Genomic DNA, 12,595 nt, shown 5'->3' with positions numbered 1-12,595 from the left:
TGCTGCTTTTCCATTCAAGCAATGACATGAACATACGGTACCTTGCAAAACTTCAGACATATCAATAATAGCATCTGAAATGGAGAAATCCAGTTACTCGGGAAACCTCAAGTCAAAACTAGTTTGTTCCTTGGACTATGATTAATGCGGTAAGTGGTAGCAGATGGTAGATGCTTTGAGAAGCCTCTGCTCTCCAAAGAAGTGTTAATTACTTCCAAAGCTGCAGCAAAAGGATAACAGAGAAAGAGCAGGTCCCAGCAGCGTTGGAGGGACACGGGAACAAAGGGCACTGGGCACGTGGGTCCCACCCAGCCCTCACCTCCTGGGGGCTCCGTGCTGGGGCAGCTGGTGACATCCACACTGTGCACGTGCCACCAAAGCCATGCCTCCCGGGTCACTGCCAGGCTAGGACAGCCCACAAACCCTTCGTGCTCTCCACGTGCAGAGACAGAAAGCAGTGGCCTGGTAAGCGGCAGACCACACGCTGGTCCAGATGTTGGCAGCACGCTGTTTCTTGGGCGCCCTGGCGGCTGCCAGTCTTGCAGCATTCAGAGCTCTGACTGTGGCGGCAGGCAGCACTTCTTCATTAAACGCTGGCTTAATTGCTGGGCCAGGCTGATGCTGCAACGTTCTTCATGCCTAGTCTGAGTTTGTCAGGTTTAGGTTTCACTGACTGGCTTTTGCTAGGCTTTATTTCTGCTAGATTAAAAGAGCTGTTAAAAGATGTTTATATTTCTGGCTGCCAGCTCCACAAACCTCTCCAAGGCTCTGACAATCGAGCCAAGTTTCTTCCTGGGGATAGGGGAAGCATGAGCTCCAAATAACAGACTTCGTGTGCTAAACTTAATCTTCAGTGACACCTATGCAAACAGAATGCATTCAAAGGCATCGCTAAAATACAACTGACTGGCCATGCAAGTGGAAACAACTGCAGATGCAGAAGGAGACTGCTCAGCTCACGGCTCCCACTGCACGGGGCCTGCAGCAGCAGCGCTAAAACCAGCACAGACACGTGTTGTGTCGCTGGACATCAGGGAACTGCTCACAGAAAAGGAAAGTCTCTGAAAAGGGCCCCTTTAGCGTATTGTTGCATCCATTTCCACAGTGCACAGGGAACCGGGACCAGCCCTGCCTGGTTGCACCGTGGGGACGGTGCAACAGCGGCCGCCCCTGCAGAGGCGAGGGGACAGGGCACAGGACAGTGTGGGACAGTGTGTGCAGTTCCCCAGAGCCCCCGCACCCCGTTTGGCCCTGACAGCTGGAACACGACCCCCACCGGCCTCCCCAGCCCGCGGGGAGGAAAGAGCCGGACGAGGTTCCTGCCCCAGAGTCGCTCGCTGCTCACGCGCAGCATCACCCCCGGAGACCCGGCTTCTCTCCGACACTGTGATTTCCAGGTGCTCATGCAGAAAAGTGCAGTGTAACCAATTATTTTGTGTTCGTGCTTCTGGGAAACGCTCTGTTCAACTGACAAATTGACCAGAAAAACAAGCAAGGCACTTCCCACCCTCCCCACGCCTCTGAGTGCCAGCTCGCTCTGTGCACCAGGGAGATCCTTTGAACAGGGAGCGAATTCTTACCCGGACCTAGAGGAAATCTTAATTAGATATAAGAAAAGATTTTGTATATTCAGTGTAAAGGAGACTAAGCCACTTAGGAAAGGATCAAACAAATCCTCTGAAGTGGGCCAGTATCATTTGATCAGCACTTGGTGTCTTCAAACTGAGATGGTTTCTTTCTTTAGTTTGAGAAGGAGATGCTCTCGTTAAACTGCAGGTTTGGAGCCTATTGTGCCTGTTAATGTAAGTGGGAGAGTATTACCCCACTGTGGGAGCCACTGGCCTCGTACGTAAAACCCGTCCAAGCAAACAACAGATGCAGAGCTGGGATGCGCAAGGGAAAGGGGCAGCAGGCTAGGGACCTGGGAAACGGGGAGCGTTCCCTCCTTGTCCTCACACCTTTTGCCACTCAGACCAGGGACCTGCAGCAATGCTTTTGCGTCACAAATATCCCTCCCAGGAGCCAGGCCCCCTCCAGCCTCAGAAATCATCCTTCCAGATGCCCTAAGAGCAAGCAAATACTTAGAAATTCCTCTACAAGCATAAGGCATTATTTTGGAATAAGCGAACTTCCCTGTTACCTCCTGACTTACCTTATACAGGAACACAAGCAGCACCTGAAGAACTGATCGAGAGGAAAAGCCGGCAGCTGGCCCCAGTTTTCCCGGGGTGTCTGTGGTTGGTCATTGCTGGGTCAGCAGCGGGCGGTTACCTGGTGAGCTCACCTGTGCCAGCCGGCCCCAGGCGCCTCTCCTGACAGCTCCGGTGGGTGAACAGGGTGCTGGACGCCCTGGCTGTGTCTGAAGCAGCCGGGGGAGGCCGATCCCGGTGAAGATGTGCTCCCCCAAACAGCCCTTCTCTGCCCAGGCACCAGTTTTCTGTATTTGCCCTTTAAATGCAAATTGCAACTTCAGAGCAGCACTCTGGGGGCTCCTCTGCCAAAATGTTTGTATGAAAAGCCACACAGCACCGGACTTTCTCTGAAAACGCATTGCTGAGGAGAGCGCTGGAGACAAAACTCCTCTATACAGGTAAACCGAGCTCAGGGGCTACTTCTTTATAACGGCATTGCACTAGGCACGGGGCAGGGTTTAAATGGACAGTCTGGCACATTGTCTCTTCCTGGTAATCTGAAGAACATTGAAGGAAAGGCTACCAGTTTCTCTTACAAGAATGTTAAACTCATAATTTTCACAATATTATTTTGGAATGAACCTACCAAATGGCCCCAGCACCAAGTCATAGAGCTGGTCTTGCCAAAGGGCGGGCAGGTACTTGTTCAGTCACTGCGGTTTGTTATTCTTTAATCTGTGCTTTAGCTAATACACTTCTAAAAATGAGCAAAGTTTCTTCTAAATTCTAACTTCAAAACACCTTCTTTTTGTTTGGTCTGGTTTCCATACACCCAAGGGCACCCAGAGGCCCATTACAGGAACACCTTGAACAGCCTGTGCCAGCGACCACCCTGAGCAGAGACAAGACCCCCATTCACTGACACCCAAAAACCTGCAGCTGCCCGATCCATTTCTGCAGGAACACTGGCAGCCCCCCCGGCACTGCCCCCACCCGCTCTGCTGTCACCCTGCGCCCAGCACAGCAGGACCGACTGCCGTGCACGTCGCTGAACAACCACCGGTGCTTTCTGCTCACGCAAACTGCGACGAGACATCAGCACGGAATGTACAACAGCAATGCCACGCATCTGAATCAGGCACAGCCAAGTTGTTTATTATTCTTTAAACCGAACTGCAAAATTTCAAACTAATTTAGACACAACTTCAGCTGAAGCTTCTGCAAAACAGCAATGGTGCATGTCAGGGCACAGGCACCACCTGGGGATGCGCGGGGTGCTTGTTCATCTCCAGTTCAGCAGTGACGCGTCCAAGGCTCCGGCTGCTGCTGCCAGCAGCTCTAGAAAAGCCCCCGCGCAACCGCCCGAGCGCGGCCTCGGCATTGCCAGAGCTGCATTTGCTGTCCCGTTTATTCTACTCCCTGTCCTGAGCACGAACAGTCACTCCACAAACAGCCCCAGCGCGGGGGTGCCCACAGGTCGTACTGTGAACCTCTTCATTCTCGCTTCTCTCGGGACCAGAACTCCTGTTCCCCACATCTCACCGTGTTTGACTCGCTGTGCCATCTCTTGCACCCTTGGCAGATACAAACAGACCCGTGTGTCGAAGAGCTCGGTGCACTCTGATCGCAGGTTTTACATCAATACATGCAGAAAGTTTTAAAGGATTTACAAAACATGGGTTCTGTGGCCGTGTCTGTTCCTCACACGTACTCTGCTTTGCACCTGTTTTCCTGTCAAAAACCTTTCAACAAAAACAGCGTAAAAGAAAACCTCCAATGACAAGATGAGTTTCCTAAGCTCTTAGTCTGAAGATAACACAAATCAGGTAGTGGAAATGATTATTCACACCCTTAAAACATGCTGTATTTTGAAAACTTTCTTCACAGAAATGCCAACAACAAGAGGGGGGTGGTGAAGGAAAGGACAAAACTCAGACAAGAGATGTGCCCCAGCAGGAAGGACAGCTGCCGCTCCGGCCTCTGCACGCTCCTTTCTTTTCTGTGTTTATGTATTCCCTGTGTGTACAATCATGTAAAAACATTGCTTTCACATGTTTGCAAATAATGCCAGTGAATGGACTGCAATGACAAACCAAGATGCTGTGGTGCTGCCGAGAGGTGCCCTGGGTGCTGCCGACAGGTGCCCCGCGGCGCTGCCCACGGGGTCTGCGCTCCCCAGCCGCGCCAGCTCGGAACGTCATCCAGCTGCCAGGAAATAACAGTCACTTTGCTACCCAGAGAAGTTCAGAAGACACTCCAGGCAGATGACACAGTAATGATAATTACTGCCTTACATTAGCAGAAACAAAGGAGGAATGCAATAAGGATTTCTGGTAGTATATCTCCATTGAATGGTCACTTTCCTTGTCTAAAAATCTCAGTTCAAATAACAGTGGAGAGTTTTCTCTGTAATAAATTCAAGGACAATTAACTGGAATCATCCAGTGAAACCTAAGATACCTCAGAGGAAGTGTTATGGCTTGCCATAAAAATATATACACTTCATTTGTGACACTCAAAATCTTGTTACGGGCAAAAGGGAGCGCACAGCCGAGGTGCCAGGAATTTACTGCTAGTACAATTAACATTTTACCAGCCTAATCAAAATAGGAGAAGCAGTTATTATTAGTCCAGTTACAACTGCACTAACACACTCCAAATTATCTAATCATTATTTTAAAATTCATTACAAATACCACTAAAACCTTTTTAGGTCAATTCCCTGGTGTTCCTGTGAGGGGAACTCCCCAGCGCTGGGGCTCAGCTCCCACCGGGACCCCGGGCACCTCCGGCACCCCAGGCACCCGAACTCCTCCACATCCCACTAATTGTGGGTCACGGGTGGGTCACACCAACCAGCAGAGCTCCTCATTAGCACCAGCAAGTAATTAACAAGCTACAGCAGAAACAAACCCAGGCAACAGGCTCCCCACCGCGAGCATTCGCTGCCCGGTGCCATGGCACTGGCACCGTCCCACAGCGCTCAGAGCCGGCACGAGGATCCGTACGGAGCACACGGCACTCCTTCAGCAAGGGCAGAATTTCAATTAATGGGATACGGGTGAGGAAAAACACCAAGAAAAGCTGAGGCATTATAGCATCCTCGGGAAGGACACTGGGGAGGAGCAGGGATGAGTGGGGCGCTGGCGGGGGGCACCAGGCGGCCAGAGCTGCGATACCACCCCGTGCCACCACTGCTGTGCCGCCACCGCTGTACAGTTGTGCTAGAAGCCAAGAGCAGTTTCCCCTCCTCGCTGGGTCTGTTCTCAGCAGTGACCCCTGGAAGGGGCTGAACCCCCAACACACAGCAGCGGCAACGCTGGGGAGGGACGGCAGACCTGGGGACCCTGGGGCGGGACGGCAGACCCGGTGATGGAGACTCCGGTGGGGCGGGACGGCAGACCTGGTGATGGGGACGCCGGTGGGGCAGCGACAGGCACAGCCGCATCCCTGCCCCCAGGACCTGTGTAGCGCTGATAGTGCGTGATGCTGAAAACCATCTCTCACGTGCCCTTAGATGAATAACCAGGAGCTCAGAAACCCTCTGGTGTGGGCGCCTCGCACTACAGTGTTGTATCCTACATCTATAGTTAATTGTGAGACTAATTAAGAGTTTTCTTTGATTTAGCCGTTTTAAACACAACGTCCTCATGGTTTTGCCCAACCCCTTTGGCAGCAGCGTTTCAAAGAACATGCTGTGCAAACCGGCTGGTGGCATCGCAAGCGGAGCCGCCCGGAGCGGCCGCTCGGGCCGTGCTGCAGCTCGGCTCCGGGCCGCCCGCAAACCCAGACGGACAGCGTGACTCACAGTGTGTCTGTGAGAAATTCATCCAGCCTAGTGCCATTGATATCAGAGCAACTGGATGTAAATTGGATATTCAGTATGTATTTTCTTATGGAAAATAACTCCAAAGGGATGACTAAATTACTTTTGAATCCAGTTTGGATTTACGACTTTCTCGAACATCACACGGATGCATTTCCCTGCCTCTGTTTTTTTAGCCCTTCCAAGGTCAGGAAACATGTTTAACACGAACAGGCAGGGATGCAGTATTTTTAGTGTTTCACAACAAAACACCTGTAACAAACAGCATGGCTGTTGAAAGTTTCTGAACAGAACTACAGGTAAAATAATAACGTAACCCATCACAAGCTGTTTCCAGCCCAGAAGAACCTTTGATCCAACCCCACATAAGGTCTTGGACCAGCCAACAACCCTGACAGCTGCCACAGCACAAATCACTTTATCGTTATGAAGCCACTGAAAACAAAAACTGCAAATGAAAAGGCGTTTTAGCGATGATTTTTTCTTAAACACATTTTGAAGTGAAAAATGTATTTGCAATGACTCTGGTATCGGCAAAAGCAACAGTAGGAAATGTAAAAGAATTGAAGAAGTTCCAGCCAGCAAGGGGGCTGGGAAAAATAAAATAGATAGATAGATAGATAGATAAATTAAAATGAGCTGGTTATCCCCTTTTCGAAACAACTGAGACCACTGCCAGGAGAAGGTACAAGTGCCCTTGCTAAAATACACAAATCGCTTCTCACGTAAATCACCCTTTTTCACTGCCTCATTGATTCTGAATGGGGTGTAAAGACGAATAACGCTGAGATAAATCTAAAGCAGAGGGAGATATACCAAATAGGAAAAACTAAAGAACCTTTTAAGAAGGAGGAAAATACATAAATAAATAAATAAAATGAGATGAAAAAGAGAGCTGTTAAAGGCAACAATTTCTTCTTTCACATCAAACAGTTACATTCACCATAGAGATAACCTGGAAAGCAGAAAGAAACATCAGTTCCTCCCGCTTCCTCTATTATTTCCTAAACAGCTTTATTGCTTGGAGAGGGCTTGCAGGCGGGGAGCGGGGAGAGAGGCTGGATGGGCACAGCGGCACGAACCGCAGTCCCCGCGGTGGGTGAAATGGCCACGGGACAAGCGGGTCCCTGGCCGCAGGTCCTGGCAGCAGCACGTTGGTGCTCAGGGATGGCGATGGGGGGTGGGTGTCCGGGTGCTCTCCCCATCACCAGCCCCGGCGGAGGGAAGCGCTGGGGCCACCCACCCAGCAGAGATCAGGCTCCCCTGGGCCTCGTCCCCACCCGTGACACCCCGCGCTTCTCAGGCTGGGTGCGGGGAGCGGAACCCAGACACCCCTCCCCACAGCCCCAGCCTGGCTGGACATCCAGAGCCATGGGTGCTGCGCTGTGCCCACAGCATCCAGCTGCCCAGCAGCGGGCACTGCGGCAGCACCCACACCCCCAGGCAAAGAAGCACACTGATTCAGTGCAAGAACATACATTCAGGGCAAGAACACACGGCTGAAGTGCTGCTCCCCACGCCCGCAGGCAAAGAAACATACTGACGGTTCAGTGCAAGAACATAACATTCAGTGCAAGAACACACCGCTGAAGTACTGCTCTCTCCTCCTCCTTTTTTTTTGTTCCTCCTCTCCTTTAAAGCAGCGGTATGTGCTTGGAAACCAGAACGCATTTGCCTGGGTTAGAGGTGGACTGGATTTTACTATCTCACCGTGCAAGGATGAAATCTGCCTCTTCTTCCTCCACACACAAGAATATTACCAACACACAGCCCTCTGCAAACCTCCAATCAGCTCTGCTCATTTCTTTCATAATGGCATTGGTTTGTTTTTTTTCTGAAGCGCTCACAGGGATTCAGGAACTCAACACGACCCCTGGGTCCAGCCCTGCGCGGTGCTGGGTGCACAGAAGGCACTGACAGCTCGGACACGGGGGGAGCCCGGCGGGGACGAGGTCAGCGCTGGAGCTGGACCCACAGACACACAGCCCGCCCCTGGGGATCCTTACAGACAAAGCCGCTGAGGCAGGGGGAGGAAAGGAGCTCATCAAAACAGAAATCCCGGGCAGCTTCCTTGTGAAACGTGTTGAGCGAAAGAAAACCATCATGATCGAGCACCCGCTCAGTATTCACCGCTGCCTCCGCGCACTCAGCGGCCGGTGCTGCTGTGAATGGCAATAAGCCTTTCACCAGCACTGACAGTCACTGGCCGCTGTTTCGTGCCACAAACACACTTTATATAAAGCAGAAGGAAAATGCCTGAAGAATTGCAAATGCCTTTTGATAAGGTCCCCACAAGAGCCCGTTAAGGACACTTAATTTTCTCGGCACTCCTCACTGACAGCGCAGGCGGGATGAGCGGCTGCCGTGGAAGCGGCTGCATCCCGGCAGAGGCGCCACGTCCCGGCCCTGGCTGCGATGGGGGGAACGGGGACGGGTCCCTGGGCCGTGCCAAACACACGGCAGGGGACCGCGGGGCTCAGCACCTGCACAGCCCGGCTCTGTCACGCAGGAAAACCCGCTGTCTGGTCTGGAGGGGTAAACCCCAGACCCCTCAGCCTGGAGAGGGCACGTGAGCTGGAAGCCACTAACAGGGTGACCGTGGTCATTCCCCCCAGTTCAACAGCACCACGGGCACCCACCTCACTGCCAGCACAGTTTAACTATGTTCAAAAAGGGGCCCCAAGACTCATATCCAGTCTCTGTAATGTTTCCTGTGATTATTTCCTTACACTTGTAGTCACTGTCACATCCTCCAAAGCAGCCCAAGGCGACATGCTGTAGGTGGAACAGTGAAACAGACCAAGGAACACCTTTTTAACCAGGGGTAGTGCATACCCTGTGCGTGCTCTACTAACAGGATCATCGGGTAGTGGGGTCTCTTGTTTTACTGCTCTGTAAGTGCTTACTTGTGTACTTTTGTCTTCTGAAGAGCAAACCACCATTCTCTTCGCAGCTGAACTCCCACTTTCCATACATTCCTTCAAAAGGGATTGCTAGTGTGATTTGAGACTGGTCTGGCGCACAGCCGAGGGTTTTGTGCCTGTTCCTGCTCAGGTCAGCTCTGGGTTGGGTGGAGGTCACACATCTGGGGTCAGGATGCAGAAGTGTCCATCTCCAGCCAACCTTGCCCACTCAGCACCGGGGATCAAGCTGGGACACCAGCTCCCGCACGCAGCCAGAGCATCGGCTGAGCATCCGCAAGCACTGCAAACCAGGTCTTGCAGAGCCGGGATGGCAAACCCCAGACAAAGCTTCACCCTGTGAGCAGAGGGCTGTGTTTTGCCAGCCGTGCCTGTCGGCACTCCAGGAATGCGGTGGCAACAAAACCCACACATTCCTCCGGCACGAAAATACCTCTGCGTGGGCTGAGCCGCGCAAACGCTCCTTCCGCACCGGCATCGGCGCCGTCACGACAGGCGGGCGAGACACAGAAATAGCTCTGCCCCTCTGGCGCTGCCTCTGCAGGCTGCGAGCTCGGGCTGCCAGAGGGTTACGTGTGCCGGGGGCGAGTGGCTGATCCCCACCCGCACACCCTGTGCCCCCTGCACCTGCTGCCGGTGCAGCCGGGCTGTGCGCAACCCTCCTCTGCTTGACGTCGGTCAACACGGGTCACCAAGCGAAGTACCTAATGCCATGGTAGGAAACCAGTTAATCTGTGAATTGCACCAGGTATTGGCTAAAAAAGCAAAACAGAATAGGGGGAACTGTGTTCTGAAAGGCTTCAAAGCTGGCATTTCGTTTCTGTTCTGAAGGTGAATGGTGTCTAGAACAAGTTGTGTTACAGCAGCAAGACACAGTCAGAAGGAACAAGGAAAAGATGGAGAACCCTTTATCTAAACATGCACACACAGCCCTCTGCACCTTCTGCAAGTCTCTGCTGCACCATCCTGCTCTGCTCTGCCGAGGGGATGGGTGAGCGACCAGAGCCTTTCCTGCCACCTCCCCAGGGTCTGCCCCTGTGGCTTCACTTCCCAGCGTGGCATTTATCGTGACATTATCTCCTGCTCGGTGTCACCGATACTGCGCTCTGATGACCCCAGCACAGCCCATGGCTGGCAAGATGCCGCACGAGCCCTTCCTGGCAGGGGTGCAAGAGGAAAGGCTGTCCCAGCTCTGAACTCACACCTCCGCGAAGGGCGAGAGCTGCAGGGTTTGCTCGGCACCCTGCAAATGCTCAGAGGACAGAACATTTCGTAAACTCCAGATGCCACCACGCAACAGCAGCTTCTACTGTTGTTTATTTACAGGGGTGAAGGAAGAAAATATTCAGCAGCTGGATGGGTTTTCATGGAGCAAACACAGAAAGATGAGAGCACAACAAAGTGTGCAACTAACCCAGCGCAAGTGCATAAGGTGCATGGAGTGTGCCGGGGCCGCCAGCAGAGCAAGGGGACCCGCCTGTGTCTGCCCCGCTCAGCAGGCCGGGGTTCGCTGCTGTGTGGGCAGAGGAAATCTGAGCATCAGTGTGTCCACATGAACCCCAGCCAGTCACCGCACCCTCACAGAGGAGATGTCCACACACACACCTCTTCTGCAGAAAGCCGCAGCACGGTAGTGCCCATCTGTCTGACAGGAGGCACAAGGGCTACCAAAATGAAAATCAAATAAAACCTCCACCAAAACATGGAGGTGGGATCAATGCTGGCTTTTCTCTGGCTTCCAACAGCCGAGGGTCTCCCAGCAACAAAGAGCAGTCGGGAGCTCAGTGCGGAGCGGTTCCTGTGCACTGACTGACCAGCCCTCACCGTGCTCACCCAGCACCCGGGACTCCGGTCCCAAGGAGCCACAGAAATGCCATCTCAGAGCTGGAGAGATGATCCACATCACCACACGCTCCTCCCGGGTCACACACCCTCCCCGTACACCAGCACCATGCGCACCCATGCTTGTCCAGTCATCAGCTCGTAAGCAGAAAAGCATGCTTGTCTGGGAGGCCCAGCTGAAGGGTGCACTAGTGTTTGTAATATACAGATTTGTATTTTAGACCCAAGAATGGAATAAATATACTTTTATCTAAGTTTCGAAAGGTCACATGATTTTGTTAATCCAGGAAGAACAATTAAGCTGTAGCTGCATTGATGTGGTAACTTTGAATGTAAACAGGTATTGGAAGCAGTTTAACGTCAGGAGCTGTCACACAAGGCGAGCAGAGCCCACCGGCTGCACCAGGCAGCACCGTTCCCTCCAGACCTGCCAGGACACATCACACCGGTGCTTCCCAGCAGAACCAGCGTGCCCTTACTGCACAAGAAAAGCCTCCGCTCTTCACCTGCATCACGGTTTAGACCTTATTTTAGCATCTACATTCCAGATCCTGAGCAGCTGGGGCTGGAAAGGGACTGATGATCTGCCACGAGATACAGCAACACAAACAGCCTTTGCCACCAGCAGCAACCAGAGATGGACTGGGAGGTCCCTCTGAGACACTGCCTGTCTGGTACCCTCCTCTGTGCTATCCAAGCCAGACTTGACCTTAGGAACAGCATGCACAGAGCCGATGTTAATTGTCATCGCGCCATGGGCACGTCCTCTGAGGCTGTGCACCCCAGCAGATCCCAACACCGCGCTCAGCGCCAATGAACAGGAGCAGGTGTCTCCACGCAGCCCCCTGACAACCTCTCATGCACCAGAAACCAAAGTCCCAGTTTCAGAACTGGGACCCAGTGACGTGCCTCTGCTGGTACAGCATGGTCTGCTTCTCCTCGAAATGCTGCATTTACCCTGTCATTATTAGTCAGTTCCGTTTGCCACATCTAAAGTGCTCAGCAACGTGTAGTTCTCAGCTGTGCCGGGAAGGGCAGCACACCGGTGCGTTGGGAACACAGGCAGCGGGCGCTCGCACCCCAGAGCTGGACCTGCTCCCCTCGGAGCTGTCAGCGCATGATTAATAACACTGCCTCTGTTTCCAAGGGAGAAACAGACACAGTTCCAGCTTCTCTATATTGCAGGGATTTTTAAAGTTCAGTTTATTGCAGCCTGTCAAAAGTGTTATTTGCAATATGTACCCTGCTGTATCACTTTGAAGTATAACCCGCATCTTCGCATATAAGCTAGACTAGTTATTTGTTCATTTAATGTCAGGGACTAATAGGGACAGGAGAGATACTTGTGCACTACATTTATCCACATCAACAAAAATACACAAATATATTTCAGCCCTGTTTAAAATGCAGCATTGTTATTCAACATGGTTACAGACAAAAGTTTATGGAGCACAAGCAACAGGAACTACAACACAGCACATTCTAAAACAGTGGTCTTCACATTGTCCTTTACAGCAGGATTATTCACCAGAGAGGACTTGCTGTGGGGTCAGATACACCACTGTTCAGTGACTTCAGGGGGTTCCCGGGCACTGCGGAGCGCTCGGGCACAGGCTGGGAGCACCCGGGGGGGGTCAGCACACGTTCCCCCCGCTGCTTCGTGTGGACTGAACAGCTGCTGTGCGGGAGCCGTCAGGGCAACCCAAGCCACAGGTAGGCTTTATAAAGAAAGGAGCTTTCTCAGAAACCTACAACTTCTTTTTTACTTCAAGAACTTTTTTTAATGTAGTTACAAAATAAGGGTTCTCTTAAGTGTTTGCCTTCCACCTAACTGTTACAACTGGTTTCAACCTGAAAAAACGCTGGAAGCATAT

Source organism: Columba livia, chromosome 5 (genome assembly GCF_036013475.1).
Source record: "Columba livia isolate bColLiv1 breed racing homer chromosome 5, bColLiv1.pat.W.v2, whole genome shotgun sequence".
Lineage (NCBI taxonomy): Eukaryota > Metazoa > Chordata > Aves > Columbiformes > Columbidae > Columba > Columba livia.
The sequence above is the reverse complement of the archived record's forward strand: the minus strand, read 5'-3'. Positions refer to the sequence as shown.